Below are 21,382 nucleotides of genomic sequence, written 5' to 3'. Positions count from 1 at the left end.
CAATTTTTCTCAAGCAAATTATTTTTAACTTTTAAGTTAAGCACCAAGAGGACCAAGTAAAACTCTTTGACGAACAAAACAAATAGTGCCATGATTTCAAACACAGTCGTCAGTCCAAATTCAAAAACGAAACAAAAGCCAAAAAGACACTTGACAATACCACAGAAAACAAACCAGACAAACAAGACCAATACAAAGCACCCTATAACCAATTTCCACAGATGCCTGGTACCTTCAGTACATTACCCAAACTGCAGCTTAACCTTAGCTGCTTCTGGGATGAGACGGACCATCTGATTCCACCTCCCAACAGGATTCCAGAGTGTCCTCTTGCCCTAACATCTGTCCAATGGTCCACAGTCAAAGACAAAGGGGTTGTCACAGTCTGCCCCATGGCAAAGAAAAAGAACACCAAACAGAAACAGAATACAGGCAACAGACACTAACACGTCCAAGCATACTTGTCCAAGTCTAGACTTAAATAGGCAGCTGAACGCGACCTCTGATGGAGCGGATTCCTCATCCACTCCCGCCTAGGTAAAAGGAGCACTCCATCTCCTTTGCTCCAAAAAAAAAAAAAAAAAAAAAAAAAAAGTCAGGTCTTCCTGACTGCCCACAGTCTTGTCCTCCCGTCTGCTCTCCATCTGTGGAACGTCTTCCAGGGCTGCAGTTTTCATGCCCGCGGCGTCCCCCCTTCCTCGGCCAGAGGGTCCTCACGGAGCACAGAGGTGGCTGCATGGAGTGGGATTCCACATCCACTCCCTTATTTCAAACCGAAACTAACCAGAACCAGAACAGAGAAAGACACAGACAGTGGCCACACACTCAGACACAATTGAGGATCCCCCTTATCTGCAAGAAGGTTTTTGGAGTTGTGGGTGGTTGCGAGATCCCAGAGGAGCCCCCAAATGAAAGACCACCGGAGCGGGTAGACCCTCACTTAAGTCTCGGGATGATGCGACCCCCCCCAAGAACTCACATGAGACCGTCCTTTCTGTAATAAACATGAGGTTTATTGATAGAAACCAGTGCACTGGGGTCGAGACTCATACCCCACGCAGGGGCAGTGGAGTTCGACCCAGAGAGTCTGGGAGAAAGGGTATTAAGGGAGAAACCACAACCCAAGGGGACAGGGGTGGTGTCATTGGAAAATCACAAGAATACCAGTGAAAAATCACAAGGAGAAAACTCCCTGTTTCTCAAGATTGTTCTTTAAGATTTTAATCTAACTTTATGGTCAGCTAGTACAGGTAGAGGGCAGGGTCTGGAATTTGAGGTATTTAGGGCTTCTTTAAACTTCAGACTTCTTAGCTGCATTTTTTATTCTTTCAGTTTTTGTCCTTTAATCATCATAAAAGAGGCCAGCCACATAATGAATAAAACTTGGCCAATGAATTTAAGAAAATCTAGTTCATAAGTCAGGGATAAGAAATTATAAAGCTCTAAGCTTCATTGGAAGATTTTTGTAATTGGACATTTTTTATTTACATTACAAACGTGATTCCCTTTCCCTGTTTTCCATCCATAATCCCCCTATCACATTCCCTCTCCTTCTTCTATTAGGGTGTTCTCCTCCCCAACCACATATTTCCCATCTCCTGGCTCTGACATTCCCCATCACTTCAGAATCCGGCCTTGGTGGGATGTACAGATTCTTGATAGGGGAAGTTAAAATGTTATAGGTAAATCAACGAGCCTACAGCAAATTAATTTGCTATTAAAATATATTTTCAGGGGAAAACTCTCTATATTCCTCTAGATATCAGACACAGATTTCATTCTTACCCTTGAAGCCACAAGTTAAGTGATGCTTGAAGTAGAGATTACCTCTGTGCTTACAGGGCCACATAGCTTTTGACAGAACTGAAAGATTGATGGAAAACAGCTACAAAAGTTCTTAGTACAATGACCTGTCCAGCAGGTGCAGTTATTCAGGGTCCCGAAGAGGCGCTACCTGAGGGTCAAGGGGGTGGGGAGGAAAGAAAGAGACCAAGCAAGGTTCTGTTGTCAAGGTCTCGTTTATTGAGAGGAATGTACAGCATTTAAAGCTCTGAAGCAGAAATTGAAGCGGGAACTGAAGCTTAGGGTAGGGTAGTACTGAGAAGTGCTCAAGGATATAAGCTGAATCATTAAACTGCAAGATATCATCCTTAAACTAAGAGTCAACAGTCTTCCGGGAACATATTCTTTGAAAAGGACAAGCCTTTCTCAGGAATCTGCTCAGGGACATCCTGTGTTTGCTCAGGATGAAACATCCTGTGATTGCTCCCGGAATATTCCTGGGAGAGGCTTTTGTCCAACAATCTCACAATCTTACAGCAGCCATCTTAGGGGTGAGCATCTGTGGCCATACAACCCAGAGTGACATAGCCACCTTGAGCTATACAGTCACAAAGTGGCCAGGTCCAAATCCAATACGGCTCCCTACAGTACAATGCGGAGGTACCCGAGAACATGAAATGACAGTGATGTTTTTTAAAGTATTTAACAGTCATCTCAAGCCAAATCTTAAACCTGATTTGTACAGGAGCCATCTGAAGCATGTTCTCCTCAGAGACACAAGAATAATAATGCAGGACACTGTTAGGTAGCATACCAGAGTATATGCAAATTAACATAATAGGTAAATGAAAATTCAAAATCCGTGAAAAATCCTGTGATGCTGACTGACTTTAGAAATGGATGGAGAAAAATGTTTGCCATGAACACATGGAAAACACAGATTTAAAAGTGAAATTATAAAAAAAAGTGAAACTAATATGTTAGACCATTATGTATTGCCACATTTGCTTTCTTCAGCCACAATGGAAGGGGCTTTATTTCTAGCACCAGTAATGGCAGATACCTCCTTCAGTAATGTTAATTACCATTTATGGATTGATCCAGGAAATGTCCTATTTTTGTCAATAGGGCTGAGCAAATATCTCTGAAACAGGGTTGGGGGTGGTGGTGAGGGAGTTTGTTCTGAATGATCAGAATCAGTTGAGTCAGCAGGCCATTCCTGTTTGCTTCTGCATGTAGGTGATACTCAGAAGTCAGCATGAGGATTGTCCCATTTCACCCTAGGTTTGTTCTGCATGTGGAATAGAATTCTTCCTCCTTGAATCAACTACTCTTTAATCACTCTTAGAATGATTCTAATCAAAATCATCAACCTGTTGTAAAACCCAATCAAATCTGTTTTTGAAGAAACCTCATTTTATGAGACGTAAGGTACTAAATTATAACTCTAGGAATAAAATCACAAACTCCAGCTGAGCAAACATCCAAAATTCAGCCCCGTTAGCAATAGGTAGCCAGTCAGGGTAAAATAGCAGACTCAAGATTTATATATATATATATATATATATATATATATATAGATAGATAGATAGATAGATAGATGGATGGATGGATGGATGGATGGATGGATAGATAGATAGATAGATAGATATAGATAGATAGATATAGATATAGATATAGATATAGATATAGATATATAGATATATAGATATATAGATATATAGATATATAGATATATAGATATATAGATATATAGTTATATAGATATATAGATATATAGATATATAGAGATATAGATATAGATATAGATATCTTAAGACATCCTGCAGAGAATACATACCTTAGCCATCCTGTTCATTGGGTAGTTTTTTCCCTGTGTGCAGGTCCTGCAGAGTATTCCAGATATGCTGTTGTTAAAATATTAACCTGCTGACCATTATGTAAATTCCCAAAATTTGCTACAGCCACAATAAAAATCCTGAATCCTTAGTCAGAGGACTTTCGTTATGACATGCTGTGACAGGGACCATTGGTGACATTGATTTAGAACTCATAATTAAGACCCTTATGTATTTACAAAATGTCTTTTAAGGTTCTGCACCATGGGTGTAACACAGTAAGCCATCACTTAAATAAGTCTATTTCCTTGTTGATGTTAAACTCTGCTTTGTAATTTATACCAACAGCTTAGGTCAGCATTTAATAGAATAAACATGTCTATTCATTTTAAAAATTTATTTATTTTTTATTTATTTAAGTATTTATTTACTTATTTATTATACATGAATACATTGTAGTTGTCTTCATACTCACGAGAGAGGATAATTGGTCCCATGGCAAATTGTGAGCCGCCAGGCGGTTACTGGGATTTGAACTCAACTCAGGACCTCTAGAAGAGCAATCAGTCCTCTGAGCCATTTCTCCAGGGCCCATAATTCTATTTCTAATGTGTGTTTTTCCTTTCATATATATCTACATAAAATGTGTCCTTAAGCCAAAATTTTAATCCTTCATCTTCAGTGTTAGTTATATTCAATTTTTGTCTTAAATTTAAGATTTTCTATCATTATTTTTCTGTTTATTCTTCTCTCATTGTTTACATCTCATTTCCATTGACAAATTCCACCCGGCTGTCCCCAATATCTCTCCTCTCTCCCAGATCCAATCCTTCTCTCATTATGTATAAAAGGGGGAATAAGAGGGAGAGGGGAAAGGGGAGAGAAGAGAGAAAGAGCGGAGAGGGAAAGGGGGACAGGGAGCAGGAAAGAGAGAGGATACACAAGTTTGTGTCAAACAAAAACCATATTTAGCATAAAAATTTAAGGTAAGACAAAACCGCTTATCAAGACTGGGCGAAGAAACAATCAGCGATTTAATTTCTTCCCGATGAAGTAATTGAAAGCATGCATTAGAATGGATGGTATGTTTCCTTGTTAAAAATTATTTTTAAATCTCATTCCTAAACTATTCTGATGAGTGGATTTAGAACCACAGCAATTCGTAAGAGATGCTGACTAGACAATACCGACTGGCATAAAACCACATTAAAGTCCTTTTCCTTTCAATACCCTCAACAACAATATGTATCCTATTGCAATGAACTAATCCAGTAAGTATACTGTCTAAAGGAAATGAGACATAAAAGCACTGCAGAGTGTTGTTCCTCTCCTTCAGGCCCTGGTCTCTGGCAAGAGAAAATATGGTGAAACTACAAGGACCAGAGTTCCCTTTGGATTTCAACCTCCTATAGAGCCAAGCCTAGAAGTGACACCCACTTCATTAAATTCCTGTGGTTGTAGGAACACAGGATGTTGATTTTTTTTCCTTTTGTTACATTCAGGATTCCGTTGATTGAATCTTGTCTTTTCAATTATTACTGATAGTACAAGTCTCGGCTATTTTTTTCCTGTTAATCTTAAAATGCAGCTAAAGGAGGGAAGTGAACAATTCAGCATTAATTCAGGGATTACAGAAGTCATGATTCACTAAGCATAGTTTTAAAATGAAAAATTTTCATGAATTTTCAGCAAATTCATAGGCTTTTTTTTAAAATTATTATACGTAAATTTAGATGTGATTCTTTATCAGAATATACTGTAAATTCTGAAGTACTTTATATATGTCTGTATATATATATATATATATATATATATATATATATATATATATATGCACAGAAGTACAATATAATGCTATATAGGAGAAAATTGTCTCCGTGCCTCATAATGTTTCATCAAGTATTATGTCAATTACAGTGAATGGGGTATGGTCTCTGTTACTTTCAGCAACATTTTGCTTTATATCATTTAATATTCATTATTCTTTTTAGGCTGTCAGTAAAGCAGTTTTTATGATATAAAAAAATCTTCAACAGTCTTCTTGTGAAGACATTTTGGTTATATCAGAGTACATCATAGAATATTAACAATTCAGTTTTAGCTGAAGAACCTGTGAAGGAACAGTGGAGGGAAAATGATTAATTACTGATGAAGACTGAGTCAAGAATGATCAGAATGATAAGACATCATCTTTAAAAGTTGAGGGATAAAAAAAAACACACAGAGATATGCCGACAGGTGGATTGTTGTTATGTGATAAATAAAATACTTTCTCTCATCTGTGTAGAAATGTTTTATATCTCTAGGCTGTTGCAATCAATCCTCAACCTGTGGACACAATTGTTTATTCTTCAGTATACTCTGAATGCGATAGCAGGTTTCCAAACATTTAAGTTACATTTTACAAAGGCCATTTGAATATTAATATTTTCCATTCTTTATTAAAATACCTCTTTCTCCCAAATGATTTCTCAACAGTTAAAATTACTAACTACTGATTCAGAGAAACTGTGTTCAATTAACATCACCTATATGTCTGCTTCCCATGATCTGTGATGCAAGTCAGTGGGGACCTGAGGACTCAGTCTTTTGTCCTCCTAAGACATGTGCTCCATAGCAAATTATTCAAATACTTATATAAGTAGCAAACAACAAAATATTGTTCTAAAATAGCCACCTTTGAAATTAGCATAATTTTCGCCTTCCAGCTTTTTTATTGGATATTTTTTATTTACATTTCAAATGTCATCCCCTTCCCCCCTTTCCCATCCATAAGCCCCTAACACATACCTCTCTTTCTTCTATGAGGTTGTTCCCCCACCACACCACCCACCCATTCTTACTTCCCAGCCCAGCTATTGCTTTACACTAATGGTTACATCCATAGCAGGGGCAAGGACTCCTCCACCCCCTGGTAAGAAAAAAGGCCATCCTTTGCTACATGTGCAGCTGGAGTGATGGGTATGTCCATGTGTATTCTTTTTATGGTGGTTTAGTCTGTGTTTGGTATTGTTGTTCTTTTGTGCTGCAAACCACTTCAGCTCTACTCTGAATGGCCATTCTTTCAGTCTCTTCTCCAAAAGTTATCTCCATAACCCCTCCTATGAATATTTTATTCCCCCATTTAAGGAGGACTGCAGCATTCCAACTTTTTTCATCCTTCTTCTTGAGTTTCATGTGGTAAGTGGATTGTATCTAGGGTAATTTGAGATTTACAGCTAATATCCACATATCAGTGAGTGCATACCATGTCTGATTTTGTTGTTGTTGTTGTTCTTGTTGTTGTTTATATTATTGGGTTGCCTCACTGAGGATGATATTTTCTAATTCCACCCATTTGCCTATTAATTACATTAAGTCATTGTTTTTGATAGCTGAGTACTATTCCATTCCGTAGATGTACTACAATTTCTGTATCCATTCCTTTGTTAAAGAGCACCTGGGTTCTTTCCAGCTTCTGGATATTATAAATTAGGCTGCTATGAACATAGTGCAGCATGTGTCCTTGTTATATGTTGGATCACAGTTTGGGTATATGCCCAGGAGTGTTAGAGCAGGGTCCTCAGGTATTGCAGTGTCCAGGTTTCTGAGGAACCTCCAGACTTATTTCCTGTGTGGTTGTTCCAGTTTGTAATTCCACCAACAATGGAGGAGTGTTCCTCTTCCTCCACATCACTGTCAACATGTGGTGTCACCTGAGTTTTTGATCTTAGAAATTCTGACTGGTGTGAGGTGGATCTTGGTGTTTTTTTATTTAGCATTTTCCTTGATGACTAAGGAGGTTGAGCATTTCTTTATGTGCTTCTCAGCTATTCGATAGTCCTCAGTTGAGAATCCAGAGAATTTAGCTCTGTACGACATTTTTAACAGGGTTATTTGTCTCCCTGCGGTCTAACTTCATGAGTTCTTTGTATATTTTGGATATAAGTCCTCTATCAGTTGTGGAATTGGTAAAGATCTTTTCCCAATCTGTTGGTTGCCATTTGGTCCTAATGACTGTGTTCTCTGACTTACAAAAGTTTTTCAGTTTTATGAGGTCCCATTTGTCAATTCATGATCTTACAGCATAAGGCATTGGTGCTTTGTTCAGTAAATTTTCCCCAGTTCCCATGTGTTCAAGAATCTTCACTATGTTTTCTTCTATTAGTTGAGGTTATCAAGTTTGATGTGGAGGTCCTTGATTCACTTGGACTTCAGGTTTGTACAGGGCTATAAGAATGGTTTGATTTGCATTCTTCAACATGCTGATCTCCAATTGAACCAGATCCATTTGTAGAAAATGCTATCTTTTTTCCTCTGGATGATTTTAGCTCCTTTGTCAAAGATCATGTGGCCTGGGGCTTCAATTCTAGTCCATTGATCTACCTGCCTGTCTCTGTACCAATACCATACAGTTTTAATCACTATTGCTCTGTAATACTGCCTAAGGTCAAGGATGGTGCTTTCCCCAGAAGATCTTTAACTGTTGAGGATAGTTTTTGCTCTCTTGGGTTTTTTGTAATGCCAAATGAATTTGCAAATTTTTCTTTCTAACTCTTTGATGAATTGATTTAGAATTTTTATGGAGATTGGATTGAATCTGTAGATAGCTTTTGGCAAAATGGCCATTTTTACTATATCAATCCTGTTAATTAATCCATTAGTATTGGGGGTCATTCCATCTGCTGAGATCTTCTTCAATTTTTTTCTTCAGAGAATTGAAGTTCTTGCCATAAAGATCTTTCACGTGCTTTGTTATGATAATTGGGACAACTGTGAAGAGTATCATTTCCCTAATTTCTTCCCAGCCTGATTGTCATTTGAGTAGATGAAGGCTACTCATTTGTTTGAATTAATTTTATATCTAGCCACATGGCTGAAATTGTTTATCAGTTTAAGAGTTCTCAGCTGAAACTTTTGGGGTCACTTAAATATACTGTCCTATCATCCGCAAATAGTGATATTTTGACTTCTTCCTTTCCAATGTGTATCCCTTTGACCTCAATTTGTTGTCTGATTACTCTGGCTAGGACTTCAAGTACTATATTGAATAAGCAGGGGGAGAGTGTGCAGGCTTGCCTAGTCACTGATTTTAGTGGGACTGCTTCAAGTTTCTGTACATTTAGCTTAATTTTGGCTCTGTTTGCTGTATATTGCTTTTACTCTGTTTATGAATCATGCTTAAATTCCTGATCTTTCTAAGACTTTTAATATGAAGGAGTGCTGTATTTTGTCAAGGGGTTTCTCAGCACCTAATGAAATGGTCATGCGGGTTTTTTTTGTTTATTTACATACTGAATTATGTTCGTGGATTTCCATGTATTGAACCATCCCTGCATACCTGGGATGAACCCTATTTGATCATGATGAATGATTGTTTTGATGTGTTCTTGAATTCGGTTTGCCGATATTTTATTGAGTATATTGTGTCAATATTCATAAGTAAAATTGGGCTGAAGTTCTCTTTCCATGTTGGGTCTATCTGTGGTTTAGGTATAAGCAGAGTTGTGGCTTCATAGAAGGAAATAGATAGTATTCCTTCTGTTTCTATTTGTGGAATGGTTTAGATAGAACTGCTATGACTTCTACGAAGTTCTGATAGAATTCTTCACTAAATCTGTCTGGTCCTGGGCTCTTTTTGGTGGGGAGACATTTAATAACTGCTTCTAATTCTTTAGGAGTTATGGGATTGTTTCAATGGTTTTCTGATCCTGACTTAACTTTGGTACCTACTATCTGTCTAGAAAATTGCCCATTTCCTACTAGATTATCCAGATTTGCTGATTATAGGCTTCCATAGTAGGATCTGATGATTTTTTTAATTTCCACAGATTCTGTTGCTGTGTCTCCCTTTCCATTTCTGACTTTGTTAATTTGGATATACTCTCTGTGCCCTCTGGCTAAGGGTTTATCTATCTCGTTGATTTTTTAGAAGAACCAGCTCCAGGTTTTGTTGATTCTTTGTATACCTTTTTTTTTGTTTCCACTTGGTTGATTTCATCCCTGAGTTTATCTCCTGCCATCTTCTACTCTTTGGTGTATTTGTTTTTTTTTTTTTTTTGTTCTAGAGTTTTTAGTGTGCTGCCATGCTGCTAATGTATGCTGTCTTATGTTTCTTATTGCAGGAACTTTAGTCTTCCTATTAACACAACTTTCATTGTGTCCCGTAAGTTTGGGTATGTTTTGATTTAATTTTCATTAAATTCTGAAAGAGTCTTCAATTTCTTTAATTTTTTTACCCTAGATATCAACGAGTAAAATGTTGTTCAACTATTGTGTCTATGTGTGCTTTTTGTCATTTTTGTTTTTGTTGAAGTTCAGTCTTAGTCCATGGTGATCTGATAGGATGCATGGGATCATTGCAATTTTCTTGTATCTGTTGAGGCCTGTTTTGTGATCAATTATATGGTCAATTTTGGAGAAAGCACCATGAGGTGTTGAGGAAAAGGTGTATTCTTTTTCTTAGGATGAAATGTTCTACAAATATCTACTAAATCCTTTTTGTTCATAACTTCTGTTAGTTTCTCCATGTCTCTCTTTAGTTTCTGTTTCTGTGATCTGTACATTGATGAAAGTAGGGTGTTGAAAACTCCTACCATTTTGTATGAATTTCAATCTGTGCTTAGAGCTTAGTAAGGTTTCTATTATCAATGTAGGTGCTCTTGCCTTTGGAGCATAGATATTTATGACTTATATACCCAGTCTGTTAGGATTTGTCTTTTTAATAGGGAAGTGAGTCCACTGATGTTAAGAGATATTAAAGAATGGTGTTTCTTTCCTCTTAATTTTCTTGTTAGAGGTGGAATTATATATGTATGTCTTTTGGTTTTACTGCAAGGAGATTACTTTGTTGCTTTTTCTAGGCTGGAGTATCCCTCATCCTGTTAGAGTTTTCTGCCTATTATCTTTGTAGTGCTGGATTTGTAGAACGATATTGCATAAATTTGGTTTTTATGATGGAATTTCTTGGTTTTTCCATCTATGTTAACTGAGAGTTCTGCTTGATATTGTAGCCTGGGCTGGAATAGAGTGTTCTTTTAGGCATTCTATGATATTTACACAGGATCTTCTAGCTTTCATAGTCTCTGTTGATAAGTTTGGTGTAATTCTAATAGGTTTCCCTCCATATGTTTTATGACCTTTTTCCCTTACTGCTTTAATATTATTTCATTGCATTGTCCATTTTATGCTTTGACTATTATGTGACACGAGAAAGTTCTTTTCTGGTCCAAACTATTTGGAGTTCTGTAGGCTTCTTGTATGTTTCTGGGCATCACTTTCTTTAGATTAGTGAAGTTTCTTCTATAATTTTGTTGAAGATAACTACTCGCTCATTAATTTGTGATTCTTCAATCTCTTCTATACCTATAATCCTTAGGTTTGGTTTTCCATTGTTTCGGGCCATTCTTGGATGTTTTGGGTCAGGACCATTTTGTGTTTCTCATTATTTGTGATGCTTTTGTCAATGATTTCTATCATATTTTCTGGCAATGATATTCTCTTTTCTATATCTCGAATTCTGTTAGGGATGCTTGCATCTTGACTCCTGATCTCTTTCCTTGGTTTTCAATCTCTAGGCTTGTCTACTTTTGTGATTACTTTATTGTTTTTATTTCCATTTTTAAATATTGGATTATTTTGTTCAATTCCATCACAGGTTTGGTTGTGTTTCCCTGTAATTCTTTTTTATTTTTTTACCTTTATACAACTTTTTATTATTTTTATTAACTTTTTTATTAACTTGAGTATTTTTTATTTACATTTCGAATGTTATTCCCTTTCCCAGTTTCCAGGGCAACATCTCTAACCCCTCCTCCTCCACTTCTATATAGGTGTTCCCCTTCCCATCCTCCCCCCATTACCGCCCTACTCCAACAATCACGTTCACAGGGGGTTCAGTCTTAGTAGAACCAAGGGCTTCCCCTTCTGCTGGTGCTCTTACTAGGCTCTTCATTGTTACCTATGAGGTTAGAGTCTACGGTCAGTCCATGTATAGTCTTTGGGTAATGCCTTAGTCCCTAGAAGATCGGGTTGTTTTTGGCATTGTTGTTCATATGGGGTCTTGAGCCCCTTCAAGCTCTTCCGGTTCTTTCTCTGATTCCTTCAATGGTGTCCCATTATCAGTTCAGTGGTTTGCTGCTGGCATTCGCCTATGTATTTGCTGTGTTCTGGCTGTGTCTCTCAGGAGAGATCTACATCCGGTTCCTGTCACCCTGCACTTCTTTGCTTCAACAATCTTGTCTAATTGGCTGTATATGTATGGGCCACATGTGGGGCAGGCACTGAATAGGTGTTCCTTCTGCCTCTGTTTTAATCTTTGCATCCCTAATCCCTGCCAAGGGTATTCTTGTTCCCCTTTTAAAGAAGGAGTGAAGCATTCGCATTTTGATCATCTGTCTTGAGTTTCCAGTTTTCTGGGCATCTAGTGGAATTCAAGCATTTGGGCTAATAGCCACTTATCAGTGAATGCATACCATGTGTGTTTTTCTGTGATTGGGTTACCTCACTCAGGATGATACTTTCCAGTTCCCTCCATTTGTCTATGAATTTCATAAGTCATTGTTTTTGATAGCTGAGTAATATTCCATTGTATAGATGTACCGCATTTTCTGTATCCATTCCTCTGTTGAAGGGCATCTGGATTCTTTCCAGCTTCTGGCTTTTATAAATAAGGCTGCTATGAACATAGTGGAGCACCTGTCTTTTTATATCTTGGGGCATCTTTTGGGTATATGCCCAAGAGAGGTATAGATGGGTCCTCAGGTAGTTCAATGTCCAATTTTCTCAGGAATGTCCAGACTGATTTCCAGAATGGTTGTACCAGTCTGCAATGCCACCAACAATGGAGGAGTGTTCCTCTTTCTCCACATCCTTGCCAGCATTTGCTGTCACCTGAGTTTTTAATCTTAGCCATTCTCACTGGTGTGAGGTGAAATCTCAGGGTTGTTTTGATTTGCATTTCCCTTATGACTAAAGATGTTGAACATTTCTTTAGGTGTTTCTCAGCCATTCGGCATTCCTCAGCTGTGAATTCTTTGTTTAGCCCTGAACTCCATTTTTTAATATGGTTATTTGTCTCCCTGCGGTCTAACCTCTTGAGTTCTTTGTATATTTTGGATATAAGCACTCTATTTGTGGTAGGATTGGTAAAGATCTTTTCCCAATCTGTTGATTGCTTTTTTATCCTAACCACAGTGTCCTTTGCCTTACAGAAGCTTTGTTGTTTTATGAGATCCCATTTGTCGATTCTTGATCTTAGAGCATAAGCCATTGCTGTTTTGTTCAGGAAATTTTCTCCAGTGCCCATGTATTCGAGATGCTTCCCCAATTTTTCTTCTATTAGTTTGAGTGTATCTGGTTTGATGTGGAGGTCCTTGATCCACGTGAACTTAAGCTTTGTACAGGGTAATAAGCATGGATTGATCTGCATTCTTCTACATGTTGACCTCCAGTTGAACCAGCACCATTTGCTGAAAATGCTATCTTTTTTCCATTGGATGGTTTTGGCTCCTTTGTCAAAAATAAGGTAACCATAGGTGTGTGGGTTCATTTCTGGGTTTTCAATTCTATTCCATTGGTCTATCTGTCTGACTCTGTACCAATACCATGCAGTTTTTCGCACTATTGCTCTGTAATACTGCCTCAGTTCAGGGATAGTGATTCCCCCTGAAGTCCTTTTATTGTTGAGGATAGTTTTAGCTATCGTGTGTTTTTTTGTTATTCCAGATGAATTTGCAAATTGTTCTGTCTAACTGTTTGAAGAATTGGATTGGTATTTTGACGGGGATTGCATCGAATCTATAGATCGCTTTTGGTAAAATGGCCATTTTTAATATGTTAATCCTACCAATCCATGAGCATAGGAGATCTTTCCATCTTCTGAGGATTCTTCAATTTCTTTCTTCAGAGGCTTGAGATTCTTATTGTACAGATCTTTACCTTGCTTGGTTAAAGTCACACCGAGGTACTTTATATAATTTGGGACTATTATGAAGGGTGTCATTTTCCTAATTTCTTTCTCGGCTTCGGTCTCTTTTGTGTAGAGGAAGGCTACTGATTTATTTGAGTTAATTTTATACCCAGCCACATTGCTGAAGTTGTTTATCAGCTTTAGTAGTTCTCTGGTGGAACTTTTGGGTTCACTTAAATATACTATCATATCATCTGCAAATAGTGATATTTTTATTTCTTCTTTTCCAATCTGTATCCCTTTGATCTCCTTTTGTTGTCTGATTGCTCTGACTAGAACTTCAAGAACTATATTGAATAAGTAGGGAAAGAGTGGGCAGCCTTGTCTAGTCCCTGATTTTGGTGGGATTGCTTCAAGTTTTTCTTTGTTTTAATGTTAGCGACTGTGTTGCTGTATATGGCTTTTACTATGTTTAGGTACGGGCCTTGAAATTCTATTCCTTCCAGGACTTTTATCATGAAGGGGTGTTGAATTTTGTCAAATGCTTTCTCAGCATCTAATGAAATGATCATGTGGTTTTGTTGTTTCAGTTTGTTTATATAATGGATCACATTGATGGTTTTCCCTATATTAAACCATCCCTCAATGCCTGGGATGAAGCCTACTTGATCATGGTGGATGATAGTTTTGATGTGCTCTTTATTCGGTTTGCCAGAATTTTATTGACTATTTTAGCATCGATATTCATAAGGGAAATTGGTCTGAAGTTCTCTTTCATTGTTGGGTCTTTGTGTGGTTTATGTATAAGAGTAATTGTGGCTTCATAGAAGGATTTTGGTAGTGCTTCAACTGTTTCAATTTTGTGGAATATTTCGGATAGACCTTCTATGAAGGTCTCTTAGAATTCTGCACTAAACCTATCTGGACCTGGGCTCTTTTTGGTTGGGAGAACTTTAATGACTGCTTCTATTTCGTTAGGAGTTATGGGGTTGTTTAAATGGTTTATCTGTTTCTGATTTAACTTCGGTACCTGGTACCGAAGTATCTGTCCATTTCCTGCAGATTTTCAAGTTTTGTTGAATATAGGCTTTTGTAGAAGGATCTGATGATTTTTTGAATTTCCTCTGATTCTGTAGTTATGTCTCCCTTTACATTTCTGATTTTGTTATTTTGCACATACTCTCTGTGTCCTCTCATTAGTCTGGCTAAGGGTTTATCTATCTTGTTGATTTTCTCAAAGAACCAACTTTTGGTTCTGTAGATTCTTTCTATGGTCCTTTTTGTTTCTACTTGGTTGATTTCAGCTCTGAGTTTGATTATTTCCTGCCTTCTACTCCTCCTGGGTGTATTTGCTTCTTTTTGTTCTAGAGCTTTTAGGTGTGCTGTCAAGCTCGTGAATATGCTCTCTCCTGTTTCTTTCTGCAGACACTCAGAGGTATGAGTTTTCCTCTTATCACAGCTTTCATTGTGTCCCATAAGTTTGGGTATGTTGTGCCTTCATTTTCATTAAATTCTAAGAAGTCTTTAATTTCTTTCTTTATTTCTTCCTTGACGAGGTTATCGTTGAGTAGATCATTGTTCAACTTCCACGTATATGTGGGTGTTCTTCCCTTATTGTTATTGAAGACCAGCTTTAGACCGTGGTGGTCTGATAGGACACATGGGATTATTTCTGTCTTTCTGTATCTGTTGAGGCCTGTTTTTTGACCAATTATTTGATCAATTTTGGAGAAAGTTGCATGAGGTGCTGAGAAGAATGTGTATCCTTTTGCTTTAGGATAGAATGTTCTATAAATATCTGTTAAGTACATTTGATTCATGATTTCTCTTAGTCTGTCTAGGTCTCTGTTTAATTTCTGTTTCCATGACCTGTCCATTGATGAGAGTGGGTTGTTGAAATCTCCTACTATTATTGTGTGAGGTGCAATGTGTGTTTTGAACTTTAGTAAGGTTTCTTTTACATATGTAGGTGCCCTTGTATTTGGAGAATAGATATTTAGGATTGAGAGTTCATCTTTGTAGATTTTTCCTTTGGTGACTATGATGTGTCCTTCCTTATCTTTTTTGATGACTTTTAGTTGAAAATTGATTTTATTCGATATTAGAATGGTTACTCCAGCTTGCTTCTTCCGACCATTTGCTTGGAAAGTTGTTTTCTAGCCTTTCACTCTGAGGTAGTGTCTGTCTTTGTCTCTGAGGTATGATTCCTGTACGCAGCAGAATGCAGGGTCCTCACTGTGTATCTAGTTTGTTTATCTATCTTTTTATTGGGAAGTTGATACCATTGATTTTGAAAGATATTAAGGAATAGTGATTATTGCTACCTGTTATATTCATATTTGGATGTGAGGTTATGTGTGTGTGCTTTTCTTCTCTTTGTTTTGTTGCCAAGGCGATTAGTATCTTGGTGTTTTCTAGGGTGTAGCTTGCCTCCTTATGTTGGGCTTTACCATTTATTATCCTTTGTAGCGTTGGAGTTGTAGAAAGATATTGTGTAAATTTGGTTTTATCATTGAATATCTTGGTTTCTCCATCTATATTAATTGAGAGTTTTGCAGGATTCAGTAACCTGGGCTGGCATTTGTGTTCTTTTAGGGTCTGTGTGACTTCTGTCCAGGATCTTCTGGCTTTCATAGTCACTGGCAAGAAGTTTGGTTTGATTATGTTAGGTCTGCCTTTATATGTTACTTGAACTTTTTCCCTTACTATTTTTAATATTCTTTCTTTATTTAGTGCATTTGGTGTTTTGACTATTATTTGAAGGGAGGAGTTTCTTTTCTGGTCCAATCTATTTGGAGTTCTGTAGGCTTCTTGTATGGTTATGGGCAACATTTTCTTTAGGTTAGGAAAGTTTTCTTCTATGACTTTGTTGAAGATATTTACTGATCCTTTGAGCTGGGAGTCTTCACTCTCTTCTGTACCTATTATCCTTAGGTTTGATCTTCTCATTGAGTCCTGGATTTCCTGTATGTTTTGGACCAGTAGCTTTTTCCGTTTACATTATCTTTGACAGTTGTGTCGACGATTTCTATATAATCTCCTGCTCTTGAGATTCTCTCTTCTATCTCTTGTATTCTGTTGGTGATGCTTGTATCTACGGTTCCTTGTCTCTTCCTTTGGTTTTCTATATCCAGGGTTGTTTCCCTGTGTTCTTTCTTGATTGCTTCTATTTCCATTATTAATTCCTTCAACTGTTTGATTGTGTTTTCCTGGAATTCTTTCAGGGATTTTTGTGATTCCTCTCTATAGGCTTTTACTTGTTTATTCATGCTTTACTGTGTTTCTCTAAGGGAGTTCTTCATGTCTTTGTTGAAGTCCTCCAATGTCATGATTGAATATGATTTTAAATCTAGATCTTGCTTTTCTGGTGTGTTTCGATATTCAGTGCTTGCTTTGTTGGGAGAATTGGGCTCTGATGATGCCATGTGGTCTTGGTTTCTGTTGTTTGGGTTCGTGCGCTTGCCTCTCACCATCAGATTATCTCTGGTGTTACTTTCTTCTCCTATTTCTGATAGTGGCTAGACTGTCCTATAAGCCTATTTGTCAGGAGTGCTGTAGACCTGTTTTCCTGTTTTCTTTCAGCCAGTTATGGGAACAGAGTGGTCTGCTCTTGGGCGTGTAGGTGCATCTTGACTCCTGATCTCTTTTCTTGGTTTTCTATCTCAAGGTTTGTCCCCCTTGTGATTTCTTTTTGGTTTTATTTCCATTTTTAAATATCGGATTGTTTTGCTTAATTCCTTCACGGTTTTGGTTGTGTTTCCCTGTAGTTCTTAAGGGATTTTTGTGTTTCCTCTTTTAGGGTTTCTACTTTTGTTATCTGTGTTGTCCTTTACTTCTTTAAGGGAGTTATTTGTGGACTTCTAAAAGACTTCGATCATCCTCATGAGTTGTGATTTTTAAAGGCAAATCTTGATTTTCTTGTTTGTTTTGGATATCCATTTTTGCCTTGGTGGGAGAACTGGGCTCTGATGATTGCTTGGTTTCTGTTGTTTAGGTTCCTGTGCTTGCCTCTCACCTTCAGGTTGTCTCTGGTGTTAGCTCGTCTTGCTGTGTCTGACAGTGGTTTGACCCTCTGTATGTCCATGTGTAAGCACTGCTATAGACCTGTTTTCTTTCAGCTAGATCTGGGAACAGAAAGCTGTTTCTGTGTTTGTGTGACGTGAACTGGTCACTGGTGCAGAAATATTGGTTTTACCAGACATCAGACGTTCCTTCCCCTCAGTGCTTCCAGGTCCTTGTGACCAGAGTCCATAGAGGGCACTAGGCATTCCTCTTGGTTAAGGAATGTGTGAAGAAATAGTTGTCGTCTCGGAACTCTTAGGATTTTCTACACTTCTGAGTGTCTGTTCCCCGTGGGATTTGGGTGAAGGGAGCTGTGGGACCAGGTCATTTCAGTTCTAGGAACAGGCACAAACCAGAAGAATACTGGTGTTGATTACCCCTATATTCCTGTATTCACAGGGTACTAGTCTGATTCCTCTTGGCTAGGAATGCCAACCGAAGTGGCAGTCTGCCTTGAACTGTGAGGATTGTCTGAACTTCTGAGATCCCAGCTGTCTCCACCCACTATGTTTGCGTGCAGAGAGCTATGGGATTGGTTTACTTTTGGGCAAAGCCAGACATTGGAAGTTTCCCTTTCCAGACTTCTACCTTTCTGTATCCTAAGTTCACCAGGCCAGTTGCTTGGAGTAGAAGAATTAATTGGCCTTACCTCTACTCTCAGATGTATAATTGCTCCTGATGACTGGTTTTTGGATCTTGGTGCACGTAGAAATTGGAAGTCTCATACCTATTATTGTTCCTGTGTCCCTATGCCCCGAGAACATGAAGGGCACTAAGAGGACTATTCTTGGGGCAGGAATGTGAGCATAAGTGACAGTCACCTCAGAACTCTCAGAATTTTCCACACTTCTGAGAGTCCAGCTCTCATCTCCACAGGAATTTGAGTGCAGGGAGCTGTGGGACTGGTTAAGATCAGTTGGCACACTTTTAACGGAAATACCATCTACTTGAAAAATTCTTGCCAGGCAAACTGATAGGCTGTCTTGTCATTCCACAACTTTTAGCTTTGAGCAATATCAAAAATATCTCTATATGATTTTAATAATATATTTATGTGACAGAAGAATGTCTGACTACACATGGTCCCCTACTCTTTGGAATGGAAGACCCCCAGAGCGGGGAGTCCCTCACTCAAGTCTCGGGATGATGCGACCCCCCAAGAACTCAAGTGAGACCGTCCTTGCTGTAATAAACATGAGGTTTATTGATAGGAACTAGTGCACTGGGTCGAGACTCGTATCCCATGCAGGGGCAGTGGAGTTCGACACCGAAAGGCTGGGAGAAAGGGTATTTAAAGAGAGAAACCACAACCCGAGGGGGCAGGGATGGTGTCATTGGAAAGTGTCGAGAATACTAATGAAAAATCACAAGGAGGAGCTTCCCGTTTCTCAAGATTGTTAAACTTTATGGTCCACCAGTTCCTGGGAGGAGCTTCTTGTTTCTCAAGATTATTCTCTAAGATTTTAATCTAACTTTATGGTCAGCTAGTAAAGGTAGAGGGCAGGGTCTGGAATTTGAGGTATTTGGGGCTTTTTTAAACTTCTGACTTCTTAACTGCATTTTTATTCTTTCAGGGTCACTCTAATTTTGCCTCAAGAAATTAATTTTGTTCAGTCTTTGGAAACAACAATGGTTTTCACTGAAGCATACTGTAAGTAATTGAGTGAAGAAGGTCCTAGGGATATTCCTTTACAAACAATCCTTACTTATATACTAGTAAAATAATCAATTCCCTGTAACTTCACATATAAGAGGTATATAGGATTCACTCATGAGGAGTTTTATTATGCTGTATATAATGTCTGGTATTTCCTAATTCATAAAAAGAGACATCTGGGGAAAAGGTATGATGCTGGGTTTTAAGGAAATAAAATACTTTTGAAAAGCATAATAAACCGTAGTCTGATATTTCATTAATATATACTCCTTCAGTGGATATTCTGGATTTCATGATGCAGAGTAAAAGTTTTCTAGAGAAGTATTCTATTGGTTGGCTAAGGAGAGGATTCAATAGATGGCCTAGATGGTCCATTAATAATGCACTGACTATGATGTACTATGATTTCAAGGCAAGCATGAGTCAATGCATTTGACCACCGTCCTCTTTCCAGAAAGACAGCACAAATGATTAATTGTTTTGTTTTGTTTTCTTCTGGTATTCCATGAGCATACTGTATACCTGGTGAGGAGTGGTATGTAATGTCTAAGATTTTTTTGAATAATATTTTTATTCAACATACTAACAAAAATAATTCATAAAAGTAAAAAAATATTGCCATCAGATTTTATAAATGCCTCTTTATTGACTGTACTTTCTCTTCATTTTTGACATAAGGCTGGACAGATTTAGGTTATTAGTTGATGTTTCTTCAGATGGTGAAGAAAGAACCCTTTTCTGTACATTGTAATTGGGAATCACATTTTTGACATTGCTTAGAGTTATTGCAGTCCAGCTGAGCTAGAAAGATACAACATGCCTTAATTGGAATGTTGATCTTATACTCCAAGGACATTGATGTGGCCCTCACTTCATCGAAGTACAAGCTGAAAATAGAATAGGTGCAGGATAGCGTTCATGTCCTGACATAGTGCTACTCACTGATAGTAGTCATCTAAATGCAGCCTCCCCTGTCTTTGAAGCACCAAACACCTTCGTTGTATTAGAAGAATAGGCTTACAATCTCCTTAAACTGCTCTGTGTAGCACTTCTGTAGCATTTTCCATTTCTTTATCATCTGGCCGTGAGCTCTACCAAATATAACTTTTTCCTAAGTTCTCAGATGCACTCTTCTTTTCATTTCTGTCCTCTGTCCCAACCTCAGCCCCTACAATCATTCATACTGAATTTTTCATGATCATATTTACCTGATATCCTGATCATTAAACCTGCCTAAGCATAGGGGAACACTTCTCAGCCATGGCCTTTATACAATAACTTATACAGCCTTAATATTCCCTGCATCCATTAAGGTAATTGTTCCTGCTTTGGGACTATAACTTAGAATGTCATTTTCCCTCTAAGGTTCTTAATCACAAAACAGTTTTGCTGTTTCTTTGTTTCCAGGATACTTTGAGTCCATCCTCACCATCAGTTTTGAATCAGTTTGAAAATCAATCTCTCTCTCTCTCTCTCTCTCTCTCTCTCTCTCTCTCTCTTCTTACTTCTATTTCATCACACTAAATATAAAAAGAGATATTCAAAAGAGCACACATTATTTTGCATTCAATATTTTATCCAGGATCTTCCACAATTTCCCTGTTTCTTGAATATACTAGAAAAATTACAATTCATAAATTTCAATAAGAGAGATACTAAAGTGAAGGAAACCATAGCTTGGCTGAGTAATAAATGCCGACCATCTTACTCTAATCAATCAATCAGTTGTTATAAAGAAGACACCAGCAACATAGATGTGAATTCTCTAGAAAAATCATGCCTCAGGGTCAGCATGCAGAAACTGTGTTACAAAAACGATGAGGTCATAACTCTGATACTCTAGGAACTAGATTCACCCAAGTGGCACTGGTTATAAAAGCAATGAGACATCATGGAGAACAGTTGAGGCTTGTCAGTGTATAGAAGAGATGGGTCTCTTGAAAACGTGATAGATGAGTTTACTGGATAAAATTCAGCCCAGTTGCTGCAAGGTACCCCACATTGTGGGGAGATGCAAGTAACATAGGATGACCAGCAGGATCAGTAGCATCCATGGTGTCAAGTTAGCTATAGCCTAGAACAATTGCATATATAGAGCAAAGGGCAGACTTAGAGATCGTACCCAGACCCTTTCAAAATACCAGAAAATAGTAA

The 21,382-nt window shown here is 37.9% G+C and overlaps 1 long non-coding RNA gene across 5 annotated transcripts in view; it reads left to right on the top strand.

The window, feature by feature from the left end:
* LOC134483425 (uncharacterized) overlaps nucleotides 1-21,382 on the top strand; it is a 602,791-nt gene that overhangs the window by 262,373 nt on the left and 319,036 nt on the right. For all 5 annotated transcript variants that reach the window (XR_010060299.1, XR_010060303.1, XR_010060302.1 and 2 more), the window contains one exon: nucleotides 19,146-19,222. This is a non-coding gene — a long non-coding RNA (uncharacterized LOC134483425). The remainder of the gene's footprint in view (nucleotides 1-19,145; nucleotides 19,223-21,382) is intronic.

Source organism: Rattus norvegicus, chromosome 1 (genome assembly GCF_036323735.1).
Source record: "Rattus norvegicus strain BN/NHsdMcwi chromosome 1, GRCr8, whole genome shotgun sequence".
Lineage (NCBI taxonomy): Eukaryota > Metazoa > Chordata > Mammalia > Rodentia > Muridae > Rattus > Rattus norvegicus.
This window is presented reverse-complemented; position numbering and strand designations above follow the sequence as displayed.